Below are 13,894 nucleotides of genomic sequence, written 5' to 3'. Positions count from 1 at the left end.
CCCACCAGCCACTCCTCGGAAGGAAGGTTGGGCACTCCTACTTCCGTAGTGAGACTGCCTCGGAAACCCAAGGAGGGGTCGCTATGAGTCGGGTCCGACTCGATGGCAAATAACAACAGTGGTGGTAAAGTGGTATCTCAGTGTGGTTTGGATACGTGTCTTGAATCGCTAATGATGTCGAGCATCTTTTCATGTGCTTTTTAGTCATTTGTACACTTTTCTTGGTGAAATGTCTACCCAAAACATTTGCCTATTTTTTTTTATTGGGATTGTCTTTTGTTAAGTTGTAGGAGTCCTTTATATATTCTGGATGTTAAACCTCTACCTAGCAAATGATTCCCCAGATTTTATCCCAGTCTATATGTTGTCTCTGCTTTATTGCTAAAATCCTTTGCTGAACAAAAGTTTTTATTTTGATGAAGTCCAATTTATCGAATTTGTCTTTTGTTGCTTGTGCTTTTGGTGTTGTTTCCAAGAACCCATTGTTTTATTCTAAGAGTTTTATGGTTTTAATTTGAACACTTAGGTACTTGATCCATTTTAACTAATTTTCAGGTATGGTGTGAGGTATAAGTTCTTTATTCTTATTTTGCACAATTATTTTATCTGTTCTAGTTCATTTTCCTTTCTGTATCTCTTTGAATAATCCTTTATATATCTATAAAACATCTTTCTAGTGTTTTGATAAGATTTGCATTTAACCTACATATGAGTTTAGGGAATATTGACAATTTTTCTTTCCTATGTTGATTCTTCTGTAGTGATTCTGCCTCGGAAACCCTAGGAGGGGTCGCTATAAGTCAGGTCTGACTCGATGGCAAATAACAACAACATATTGATTCTTCTAAACCATTAACACAGTATGTCTCTATTTTCATCTTCTTTGATTTCTTCTTCAGAGCTTTATAGTTTTTAGTATACAAGTCCTGCAAGTATTTTGTTAGAGTCACACATATGTATTCCAGTTTTCGAGCAATAGTAAATGTTGTTCTATTTAAAAAGGAGCTCTGTTGGCATAGTAGCTAAGCCATTTCACTGCTAACCAGAAGGTTGGCAGTTCAAACCCACCAGTCACTCCACAGAAGGAACACTGGGCAATCTACTTCTGTAAAGACTTACAGCCTCCGAAACCCAAAGGAGGTCACTGTGAGTCAGAATTGAGTTGATGGCAGTGAGTTTGGTTTTTGGTTTGTTCTTTTTAAAATATAATTTTCTGTGTGTTCATTCCTAATACATCAAAATATAATTGATATTAGTGTGTTGATCTTGTACTCCATGCTCTTGCTACACTCTCTTATTAGTCCTAGAAGTTTTTTTTTTTTAATTATTATTATTGTTTTTGTAAATTCCTGGGCATTTCTACATAGACCATGATGATATTTAGACATTGGGGCACTTTATTCCTTCCTTTCTGATCTGTATGGCTCCCCTCCTTTTTTTTCCTTATTGCACTGGCTAGAACTCTGAGCACTATGTTGAATAACAATGGTGAATGCACATATCTTTCCCTTCTGCACAATCATAAGGGGAAATCATTCAGTCTCTCACCATTAAGTTTGACGCTAGGTGAAGATTTATTATAAATGTTTTGTATCATATTGAGGCGTTACCCCCCTATTACTAGTTGTCTGACAATTTTTATCATTAGTGAATGCTGAATTCTATGAAATGCTTCTTCTGTGTCAATCAATATATGATATTTTTTCTTTAGATTGGTGATATGATGCTTTACATTTATTGATTTCTAAATGTTGAACCAGCCTTGCATAAGTGAAATAAATCTCAATTGATCATAATGTGTGATTTTTTTCTACATTGCTGGATTTGATTTCTTAATATTTCATTGAGGATTTTTACATCTAAAGTCATGAGACATATTCGTGTTTAAGTTTATTTCTTGTACTTGGTCAGAATAATACTGACTTCATAAAATGAACTGGGGATTCTTTCTGCCTCTTCTGTTTTCTGCATAAGACTGTATGGAAATGGTGCTAATTTTTTTTTTTGTACAGTTGTTACAATTTTTCAGTAAAGCAATTCAGGTGTGGGTATTTCGTTATTGGTAGGTTTTGATCATGTATTCAATTTTTCAAATCGTTGTAGGGTGCTTTTATTATCTATTTAGCATTTGGTGAGTGTTGGTAATTTGTGCTTTTCAAGAATTTGGTCCATTAATTTTTTATGAGTATAGAGTTATTCACAGTGTACATTTAATATCTTTCTCATATCTGCAAGGTTTTCTAGTGATATTTCCTATTTCATTCAAGATATTAGTAATTCGTTTTTCTTTGTCAATCTTACTAAAGTTTTGTCAAATTTATTGATCAAGAACTGTTGATGATAGTTTTTTTTTTCCTGATTTCAATTTAATTGGTTTCTGACCTTATATTTATTATTTCCTTCCTTCTGCCTGCTTTGGGTTAATTATCCTATTCTTTTTCTAAATATTTGAAATGTGAGCTTAGATTTCTGATTTGAGATTTTTCTTGTTTTCCAGTATCATGGCTTGGGGCTATGAATTTCCCTCTCGGCACTTTTTTTTGTTTTAGAGTATCCCACAAATTTTAATATGTTGTATAATCATTCATTTCAGTGTAATTTCTGTATTTTCCATGAGACTTCCACTTTGATTCATAGTTTATTTAGAAGTGTGTTGCCTAGTTTCAAAGTGTTTGGAGATCTTTCAGTTATTTTTCTGCTACTGATTTCTAGTTAGAATCTATTGTGACCAGAGAACACATTCTGTATAATGTAAATTCTTTTAAATTTCTGATGTCTGTTTTATGGCCAATCATATGGTCTATCTTGGTATATATTCTATGGATACTTGAAAAAATATATTTTGCTGGTTTGAGCTGGAATGTCTTACAAATATCACTTATATCATGTTGGTTGATGGTACCATTGCATTCTATATACTTGCTGATTTTCTCTTTAGTTGTTCTATCCATTGTTGAGAGACAGGAGTTGATGTCTTCAACTGTAAGTACAGATTTATCAATGTCTCCTGAAAATTCTATCAATTTTTGCTTTGAATGTGTTGGAGCTCTGTTTTTAGCTATATACACATTTAAGATTCCTATGTCTTTTTGGTGTATTAACCTTTTAAGGTAATATCCCTCTTTGTCCATGACAAATGATTTGTCTCTAAAGTCTACTTTATGTGGTATTAACATAACCAAATATTGATTTCTTGGATTACTGTTTGCATCATATATCTATATATATCTATATATATCTATATAACTTTCAACCTACATTTATTGTTACATTTGGAGTGAGTTTCTTATAAATAACATAATTTGGTAATGTTTCTTTATTCAATCCAACAATCTCTGGCTTTTAAATGTATTTAAGGCTTTTTTATTTAATGTAATTATTGAGTTCTTGTTTTACAGTTTACATTTGCCTTGAATTTTTGTTTTATATATTTTTCTAGTTTTCATTTCTCTGTGCTTTTATCCTTGCTTTCCTGTGAATTACTTAAAGCTTTTTTAGAATCCCACTTTTATTTATCTGTAGTGTTCATGAGCATATCATTGAATAGACTAAGTGATTGCTGTCATTATTATATTATATATTATATATACATAACATGCTGTAGTCTACTAGTGTCATCATTTTACCCATAGAGTGAAGTGTAGAAACTTTACAGATCTTCACATGCCTTTTTTGTTACTGTGTTCTGTCAAATCAGTTCCAACTCATAGCGACTTTATATGACAGAGTGTAACTACTCCGTAGTTTTTCCTACACTGTACTCTTTATGAGAGCAGATCACAAGTCTTTTCTCTCATGGAGCTGCTGGTGGGTTTGAACAACCAACCTTGTTGTTAGCAGCTAAAGGACTTAGCCATTGTGTCACCTAGGGCTTATTTACCTTCCTTCATTTATAATATAATTATCTCAAATATTTCCTCTACATATATTGAAAACCAAATCATATATTATTATAATTTTTTTCCTTCAATCATAATTTAGAAAACTCAAGAGAAGGAAGTCTATTGTATCTACCATATTTTACCTTTTTCCATGATCTTTTCTTCCTACTAATAGTGCAAGATTCTTTATTTTCTAGAGAACTTCTTTTACTATTCTTTTAGGATAGGTCTTCTGGCAACAAATTTTCAGTTTTCTTTTTTTCTGAAAATGTCTTGATTTCCTTTTTATCCCATTTTCATTGGATATATAATTCTGTGTTGGCAGTTATTTTATTTTAGCATTTGAAAAATAGCATGATTTCTAATGAGAAATCTACTGTGATTGATTTGGTGTTTCTTTACAGGTAAGGTGTCCTTTATCTCTCAGTGAATTTCAAGATGTTTGTTTATGTTTAGTGTGCAGAAGTTTGAAAATAATGTGTCTTGGTGTGGATTTATTTAGTTTTATCATGTTTGGTGTTTTCACAACCTCTAGAATCTTTGGGTTTTTACTTTTTGTTCAAATTCGGGATTTTTCACCCATTATATCTTTGAAAGCTTTTCTTTGCCTATTTTCCCTCTCTTCTGTGACTACAATGACATCTATGTTAAATATTTTAAACAGTCCAGTAGTTGCCTGTAGCTGTTTTTAAAATTTTTTTTTCTTTCATACTATTTTCTTTCTATTGTTCAGATTGGGGAATTTTCAGTGGTTTATCTTCAAGTTTATGGGTTATTTCCTATACCCTCTTTATTCTGCTGTTGAACTCATCTATTGAGTTTTGTTTCCAAATTTTTTTCTTTGCTTTTTTAGATCTAAAATTTCTACTTGATTCTTTTTGTGTCTCATTTATTTTTGACACTTTCTATATCTTTGCTGAGACTTTCTATTTTTTCATTTGTTCTGAGCATGTTCCTAATTGATCACTACAACATTTTTGTGAAGGCTGCTTAACATTCCTCATCAGATAATTTATCATTTCAGTATTAATGTGTGTTAATTTTTTTTTTTTCTCATTCAAGTTCTTGGTATGACATGTGATTTTCTTTTCTTTTCTTTTCTTTTAAATTGTGCTTTGGGTGCAAATTTACATTGCAAACTTGTTTTTCTTTCAACAATTCATGCACATCTCATCTCATGGCCCTGATTACCATCCCCAACCATAGGAAAATCTCCTCCTCTCTCTTCCTAATGACCACCCCCTCCTTGTGCCCCTCTCATCCATGCATTCCTGTCTGCCCAGCTTTCCATCTATGTGAATGCTACCCCTCTGCTATCCATGGCTACTTGATCCAACAGGTGCATCTCCCTCCAGTCAAAAAACAAAACCAAACTCATTGCCATCAAGTCAGATCCAACTCATAGCAACCTCTCCTTGGGTTCCTGAGGCAGTATCTTTATGGAAGTAGATTGCCCAACCTTTCTTCTGAGTCTCCCTCCAGTAGGTGGGTGCATTGACCTGGGGTGGGTTTTCTGTAGGTGGGTCTTTCTGTTGTTGGGCTGAGAGCCAGTCATGTAAGTGAGTCCATTTCCAGGCTCGAAGGGTAACTTGGGGCCATAGTCTCGAGGGGTCCACCAGTCTCCATCCAACCAGCAATTCTGGTCATTTTTGTGTTTTTGAATTTTGTTCCACCTTTTTCCTCCCACTCTATCTAGCATCTCCAGGTTTGATCCTTTTCTGAATGGTTGGTATTGGTAGCCAGGTACCATCTAGTTCTTGTCTCAGGTCATGGAGGCTAAGGTTCTTGTGGTCTATCTTATCTTTGGACTAATTGTTTCCAGATGACCTTGATTTTCTTCACTCTTCTTTGCTCCATCTGAGAGGAGACCAATAGTTGCATCTTAGATAGCTGCTTGAAAGTTTTTAAGACCCCAGTCACTAGTCACCGAATTAGGTTGTAGAACAAAATTCTTATAAACTATGTGTGCCAATTGAGCATGATGTCCCCCGAGACCATGGTCCTGACCCCCCACACCTGGTGACTCTCTCACAAGATGCTTGGTTGCCTCTGCAAAGTTACTCCCACCCTGTCTTCGGTTGCTTCTGTAATGTATGTGACTAATTTTGTAGCACAAGTGTATATGTAAGATTATCTTCAACCAAATCTATCCTTGGTCTAGAATGTATTCCTGTTCATCTACCTCCACCTGCTCTTCTCCCCTCTCTATACTTTAATCTGTAGCCTGGTATTTGGTGCTAGTGATACTGCAGTGTTGTGCCTATAATAGCGTTTGCCTCTCTTGTCTATATCTTTTGGGTTCATTTTGGTGTCTTTCCTTTCCCCAGTGTCACCATGCTGTTCACAGACTCTTTCCACACATTCCTCCCCTTACCCAAATCAACATATGACCCCCAAATAGTCTGAGATTTTCCCTCCTCTTCCCTCCCATTCCATGTAATCAACAAAGTGAGATTCCTTCCCTGAATAAACTTTCCTTGACTTTTTACAATAGTGGGCTCATACAGTATTTGTCCTTCTGTGATTGACTTACTTCACTCAGCATATGCACTGCTGTCGAGTTGGATCTGACTCATAGTGACCCCTCTTTGGGTTTCCGAGGGTCCTCTAAATTCATCCATGTTGCAAGATGATTTGTGTATTCTTCTTATCTTTAATGCATAGTATTCCATTTTGTGAATGTACCATAGTTTGCTTATCCAATCATCTGTTGATGAGCATTTAGGTTGTTTCCATTTCTTTGCTATAGTGAATTGTGCTGCAGTGAACATGGGTGTGCATATGTCTGTTCATGTCCTATCTCTTACCTCTTTATGATATATTCCTAATAATGGAATTGCTGGATCAAATGGTATTTCTATTTTCAGTTTTTTAAGGAAACCATACCATTTCCACAATGGTTGTACCATTTTGCAGTCCCACCAGCAGTGTATGAGAATTCCAGTCTCTCCACAGCCTTGCCAGCATTTGTTATTTTCAGTCTTGTTGAATTTAGCTATTGTTGCTGGAGTGAAATGGTATCTCATTGTTGTTTTGATTTGAATCTCTCTAATGGCTAATGATCATGAGTATTTCCTTATGTGTTTGTTGAACACCTGTATATCCTCTTCAGTGAAGTGTCTATTCATTTCCTTTTCCCATTTTTGAATTGGGTTGTTTGTCTTTTTGGTGTTGAGGTGCTGAAGTTTTCTATAAATTTTGAAGATGAGTCCCTTGTCAAATACGTCATAGACAAATACTTTTTCTGAGTCTATAGGTTCTCTTTTTTACCCTTTTGGAGAAGTCTTTAGATGCACACAATAATTTAATTTTTAAAAGGTCCCAGTCATCTAGTTTCTCTTCCACTGCCTGTGCATTTTGGGTTATGCTTGCTAGTTTATTTATGAGTCAGGGCCCCTAGATCTGCCCCTATTTTATCTTTGAAGAGCTTTGTAATTTTGGGTTTTACATTTAAGTCTTTGATCCAACTGAAGTTCGTTTTTGTGTATGGGGTGAGATATGGGTCTTGTTTCATTTTTCTACAAGTGGATATCCACTTTTTCCCACACCATTTGTTAAAGAGGATATCTCTGCCCCATTTAATGGGTTTTGGTCCTTTGTTAAAGACCAGCTGTCTATAGATGGATGAGTCTATTTCTGAGTTTTTGATTCTGTTCCATTGGTCTGTCTCTCTGTCATTATACCAATACCACACTGTTTTGACTACTGTGGCTGTATAGTAGGTTTTGAGATCCAGGAATGTGAGACCTCCTACTTTATTTTTCTTCTTCAGCAGTGCTTTGCTTATCTGAGGCCTCTTTCCTTTCCATATAATATTAGTGATTGGTTTTTCTAATGCCATGTGATTTTCAATAGAATCCTGTATATTTTATGTACTATGTTATGAGTATCCGAATCTTACTTAAATTTTCTGATTTGGAAGGCTTCCTCTGATACCTTTCCAGAAGTGGAAGAGAGACACTGCCTCATTATTGCCATGTGTGTGTAAGTCCTCATCTTTCATTGACACCTGGGGGAAAGGAGATCACTGCTACTGTGGGATGAGTGAGAGTTCTAGCTTCACACTAGGGTTCTGCTGATACCACTCTTGCTGGGAGAGGTCTGGGTACCTAATTACTTCTCCCCACATGATTTTCACTGAGGTCAATGTATTTGGGTGTCCTTGTAAGTACTGGCAGTGATAAAAATCCTGACTCTCCACTAGACCTTATCTTGATAACACCCCAGTAAAGGGAGGGGGAGGAGCACCTCATTTGCAATGGCTAGGGATGGAGGTCCAGACTACCCATGCTTCCATGCATTCAGTGGAACTGGGCTTCATCATTGCCTGTTGAGGATGAATGCCCTTACTCCCCACTAGTTCTTTGACACCAGAATGTTGGAGGATTGAAAAACTTGTTACAGTACAGTAAGGGTGGAAATCTGGGTCTCTACTTGGCCTTTTCTAGTGTGGTGGGGGTCACAGTCTTTCCTGTGATCTTTGGTTAAAGTAGGGTGGTTATTTAAAAAAAAAAAATTCTATTTTCCTAAGCTGTCTTTTTTCTTTGGCTAGACGGTAGTCTTTTGTTGGTGTTTTGTGTTTTTTTTTTTTTTTTTTTTTTTGTGATTTTTGGTGTTTCCAATTTGTCAGTTTCTGCAGCATGTGTTTTGGGATATATGAGACCAAAAGAAAACCCAGAAAAATCACAGCCATGTCATTCTTTGGATCCTTAAGTTCCGAGTCAGTCTCCAAGCATCTCTTCAACTTTCAGAGTCTTCTTATGTTTATTGTGCATATAATGTTCAGGCTTTTTAGCTGTTTTATTGCGATAAATAGAAAAATAAGTATATCTACCATTTCCTTCTGGAAATGGAAGTTTCCCAATTGTGCTTCTTAAATTTAAATTTGGATTTCTCAGTGTATCATCAGAAAAAGAAATGATTTAACCACTAAGATTGGACAATGTACTTCTGTAGTGATACTACCTCAGAAACCCAAGGGAGGAACTGACTCAACAGCAGTGAAATTTTTGAGTTATAATATGTACAGCATATATTTGTGTGTGTATATGTATAGCATATATATGATTTGCTGGAACCTCAAGAACAATACGGAATAATATTCTCAATAAATAACATCCTCTCTTTTTCCTGAAATAACTTTGCCATTTTACCATTGAGAATGATTGTAGCTTTTTCATAAGTAGTTTTTTAAAATTATATTTAGTAGTTTCTTTCTATTCCTATTTTACTTATTCACAATGCCTTTCTCTGCCTTATTTTCCAATCCAATCCACTACATATTCCTGTTGATTTTTACAATTTGAACTATATCTAGACTTCACTGTATTATTCTCTCTTTTACTCTGGTAGTGTAGTGCCTCAGGTACTTGACTGCTAACCAGAAGGCTGGCAGTTCAAATCCACCAGCCAATCCTCAAAAGGAAGGTTGGGCAATCTAATCCCATAGTGATACTGCCTTGGAAACCCAAGGAGGAGTCACTATGAATTGGATACAACCCGATGGCACATAACAACATCACTGAAAGTACCATGGACTGCCAAAAGAACGAACACATCTGTCCTGGAAGAAGTGCAGCCAGCCTTGGAAGCAAGCATGGCCAGACTGTGTCTCACTTACTTTGGTCATGTTGTCAGAAGGGACCATTCCCTGGAGGAGCATAGCATGCTTGGTAAATTGGAGGGTCAGCCAAAAAAGGGGAAGACCCTTAACAAGATGGATTAACACAGTGGCTGCAACGATGGGCTCAGGAATAGCAAGTATTGTGAGGCTGGCACAGGACCAGGCAGAGTTTCATTCTGTTGTACATAGGGTTGTTATTAGTGGGCGCTGACTCAGCGGAACCTAACAACAACATTATAAGAAGGGAGCATAGAGAGAGACATGAAGAAACAAGAGTCAAGGTGTAGAGAGGGTATGAAAAGAAAACAAGGAAAGAAAGATGAAAGAAGAACATAGATATGAGGGAAAAGATTAATTAAAATGGCAGTTGGAAGTAAATGAAATTCTGGACAATAAGGAGAAATATTGGGTACTAAGTTGAAATAGATAAAGTAGGAGGAAAGAAAAAAGTAGAATGTAGAGGTGAGAACAGATGTAGGAGGAAGGATTTTGAGAGGGAAGAGGGAGGAAAAAGACTTTTTTGAGAAAGAGATAAAGAGCAAAGGGAAACAAGGAACAAAGAGAAAGAGGAGGGAATAGAGGACATAAATAGAGAAAAAAGAAACATGTTTGAAGTAAGAAGGCAGAGGCAGGAAGAGGAAGAAGAAATATTGTGTAATCACACCTCACCAATGACAGAGTTCATTCTGCACAGAGAGGAATGTTGGAAATTAGAAATTCTTATTTCCTCTCCTAAAATACCCAGTTTGATTTTATTTGGTACCTGCCAAAATACCAGAGTTCATTTCTCACCGTCTGTTGTGGTTCCAATTAATAAGAGCCATTGTTCTATGGTTTGAGTTGATAAATTTGTTTGGAACACCCAGCATTTATCACATATTTTCTACTGCCTTTTGTTAAAAAGGTATAGATTTACCTTGCAACCTCAAGTGTGCAAGAAATGTAGCTTTTCTTCTTCTCTGTTATACAACTTAAATTCTCTATTTAAAAAAACGAAACAAACAAACAAACAAAAACCTCACTGCCATCAAGTCAGTCCTGACTCACAGCGCCCCCTCCTTGGGTTTCTGAGGCAGTATCTCTATGGAAGTAGATTGCCCAGCTTTCCCTCCAAGGACTGGCTAGTGGATTTGAACTGCCAGCCTTCTGGTTAGCAGTCAAATGCCTCAGGCATTATGCTACCAAAGCTCCACAAGTTTTCATCATTTTGTGTGGTTGAAATGAATCTCCAGCAGTTTGAAGGTGCCACATTTATTTGTAGTTGTGTATAAATTCTGGGGACCTTAAATAGTGTCAAAACATCAGGATGGGTGATATCTGTTGTTGAGTATCATATTTCCATGGTGGCATTAATTTAGTATCTGGGTCATCAATATCTGTTCAAGCAGTTATCTTGTTGAATTGAGCCTCACTCTCTACTGCAAAATTCCTTTTGATCTGACCCTCTCTTTGGGCGTAGAATACCACTGTCATGTACAGGCAAAATATTATACTGTTCCTATAATGTGCTAGAACCTATAGGTCTCTGTGGGGTTATCTGTGGTCCACATATTCTTACACTCCTGTGATACCGTAAGCTGAGGGAAACTTTATGAGGAGGCCTAAGGCTCAGAATGCCTACAGAGACCATACAGCAATTTTCACTTTGTGGTTGATTACTACTAGTTTTACTCAATAAATGAAGGAAAAGGCCACATTGCTTGAGAGATCTTGCAAACCTATCTGGAGTTTCTTCACATCCCTAGAAGAAGAGCCTAGGGTTCTTCTTTGTTCAGAACTCACAACTTCTTCTCTGCATTCCTTCGCACAGAGTCAATGGGAAGCTGGAAGTAAAGCCTTGAAAACAAGGTCAAACAAGGAGAAAAAAGCTAGGAAAATTGTAAATCAATTAATTTTCTTGGACCCATGAGAAAACTGAGATCACAAGGTAAACTACCACTCTGAAACCTTGAGGGACAGGTGAATCCAGAGAGTCGCAGCTGAGCAGAATCCACTAGAGCTGTAAATTGGTAGGAACAGTTAAATTATAGTTTTGAAAAATTGCTGGAGACTGTGTGTGGACTAGAATTAGAGTGAGAGACTCTTGGGGGTGGTAGCCTTAGGAGGCCTACCATACTTTCATGGATTTTATGTCCAAGAATCTTTCAAGTTATCACAATGAGGAAGAAAAAGATCCCATTGTAGTTCTAGCAGGTGTAGAGGGAAGTAATCTTTATGAAACACTCCCAAAGCTTTATCGATAACAAATGCCTACACTCCAGGGCAAATAACTTTACAAGGGACTTGTCCCAGAGCCTTAAGGGAAGGGCCTCCCTCTCACTCCAACTTACTTGTTTCACCTGAAGAACAGGGATAGCTATACATGAAGAAACATCTGTTAAGGTCACAGGCCAGAGAAATAGACCCATTAAAAGACTGTGATTAAATATAGAACACTCCCTTTCTCCCACAGTATGCTACTACATCAACAGAACTCTAGTATATTTATAGTGGATTACAGCTGAGCTGAAAGAACTGCTAGACACAGACTTTCTCTAAGGAAGCAGAAGCCTAAAGTCAAGACAGAGACAAAAATAAGGACCTCAGAGTAATTTGAAACTTCTGGCACATATAAAAAGCAAAACAAAACTCACTGCCATCGAGCCATTTCCAACTCATAGCTACCCCCATCGGGTTTCTGAGGCTGTAAATCTTTATGAAGTAGATCGCCCCATCTCCCTTCTGCAGAGTGGCTGGTGGGTTTGAACCACTGACCTCCCAGTCATCAGTCAAGTGCCTTATCCACTATGCCACCAGAGTACCTTTCTGGCAAATATAACTACAGCAAACTTTAAATAAAGTCCAATTCTTAGACGGGTTAACATTGATCCTTAAGCCAGGGGAGTATTTACTTCAGTTCTTATTACCTGATATAATATGTCTGGCTTTCAACCACAAAATACAAGGTGCATCAAAAGGCAAGGAAACAGTCAGAAGAGACAAAGCAAGCATCAGAACTAGACTCAGATATGACACAGCTTTTGGAATTACCAGAAAGAAAATTCAGTATAACCATGATTAATATAATTGTCTGATAATAGTGCTATAAGATGAGCCCCTCAGGTCTGAACACACTCAAAATAGAACTGGGGAAGACTTGCCTCCTCAAATTAGAGTCGACCTTAATGATGTGAATGAAATAAAACTTTCAGAACCTCTATTTGCTGATGGAGCACAACTCAAAATGGGAAGAAACAGCTTCAAACATACATAAATAGTCAGAAAGTGGAATGTACAAGGTATAAATCTAGGAAAATTTGAAGTTGTCAAAAAGGAAATAGAATGCGTAAATATTGATAACCTAGGCATTAGTGAGATGAAATGGACTGGTATTTGCCATGTTGAGTCAGACAGTCATATGATCTAATATATCAGGAATCACAAATTGAAAGAGGAATTGTTTGTATTTATCATCATAAAGAACATCTCAAGATAGATACCTAAGTAAAATGCTGTCAGTTATAGGATAATATCCCTACACCTACAAGGAAGACCAGTTAATACTACTATTATTGAAATTTACATGCCAACCACTAAAGCTAAAAACCAAACAAACCAAACACATTGCCATCGAGTTGAACCCGACCCATAGTGACTCCACCATGGGTTTCCGAGGCAGTATCACTATGGAAGTAGATTGTGCAACCTGTCCTCTGAGGAATGGCTGGTGGGTTGAACTGCCAGCCTTCTCGTTAGCAGTCAACTGCCTTAGGCACAACTACAAGAGCTAAAGTGGAGGGTCAGCAAAAAAGGAGAAGACCCTCAATGAGATAGATTGAAACAGTTGTTACCACAATGGGCTCAAGTGTAGCAAGGATTTGAGGAAGGCACATGACTGGACAGGGATTTGTTCTGTTGTATATTGTGTTGCTCTGAGTTGGAGTTGATGTGATGGCACCTAACAACAACAGCAACAACATAAGAAAGAATGGGGCAGAAGAAATACTGAAAATAATAATTATTGAGAATTTTCCAAAATTAATGACAGACACAACGACAAAATCCAAGAATCTCAGACACCCCCAAGTAGGACAAATATTTTAAAAATATATATACACACAGCTAGGCATATCAGATTGAAACTGTAGCAAATTAAAAAAAAAAATAGAAAGAAAAAAAGAAAAAGTCAAGGAAAAGAATTATAGAAGACATTTCATCATAGACTTTGTGCCTTAGTTATCTAGTGCTGCTATAGCAAAAATACCAGAAGTGGGCATCCAGCACAATGGTGGATGAGGCAGAAAGACTACACAGATCCTCTTCAACAAAGAAAAGGGAAACCAATTAACACAGACACAGAAGATAATCCTGGACCCCTGAGCCTTGACGGGAAGGATATAGAAGTGGACTA

This window comes from Orycteropus afer, unplaced genomic scaffold (assembly GCF_000298275.1).
Source record: "Orycteropus afer afer isolate SDZICR_OR568_19922 unplaced genomic scaffold, OryAfe1.0 scaffold00485, whole genome shotgun sequence".
NCBI classification, from domain to species: domain Eukaryota; kingdom Metazoa; phylum Chordata; class Mammalia; order Tubulidentata; family Orycteropodidae; genus Orycteropus; species Orycteropus afer.
Note: the sequence above shows the minus strand (reverse complement) of the source record.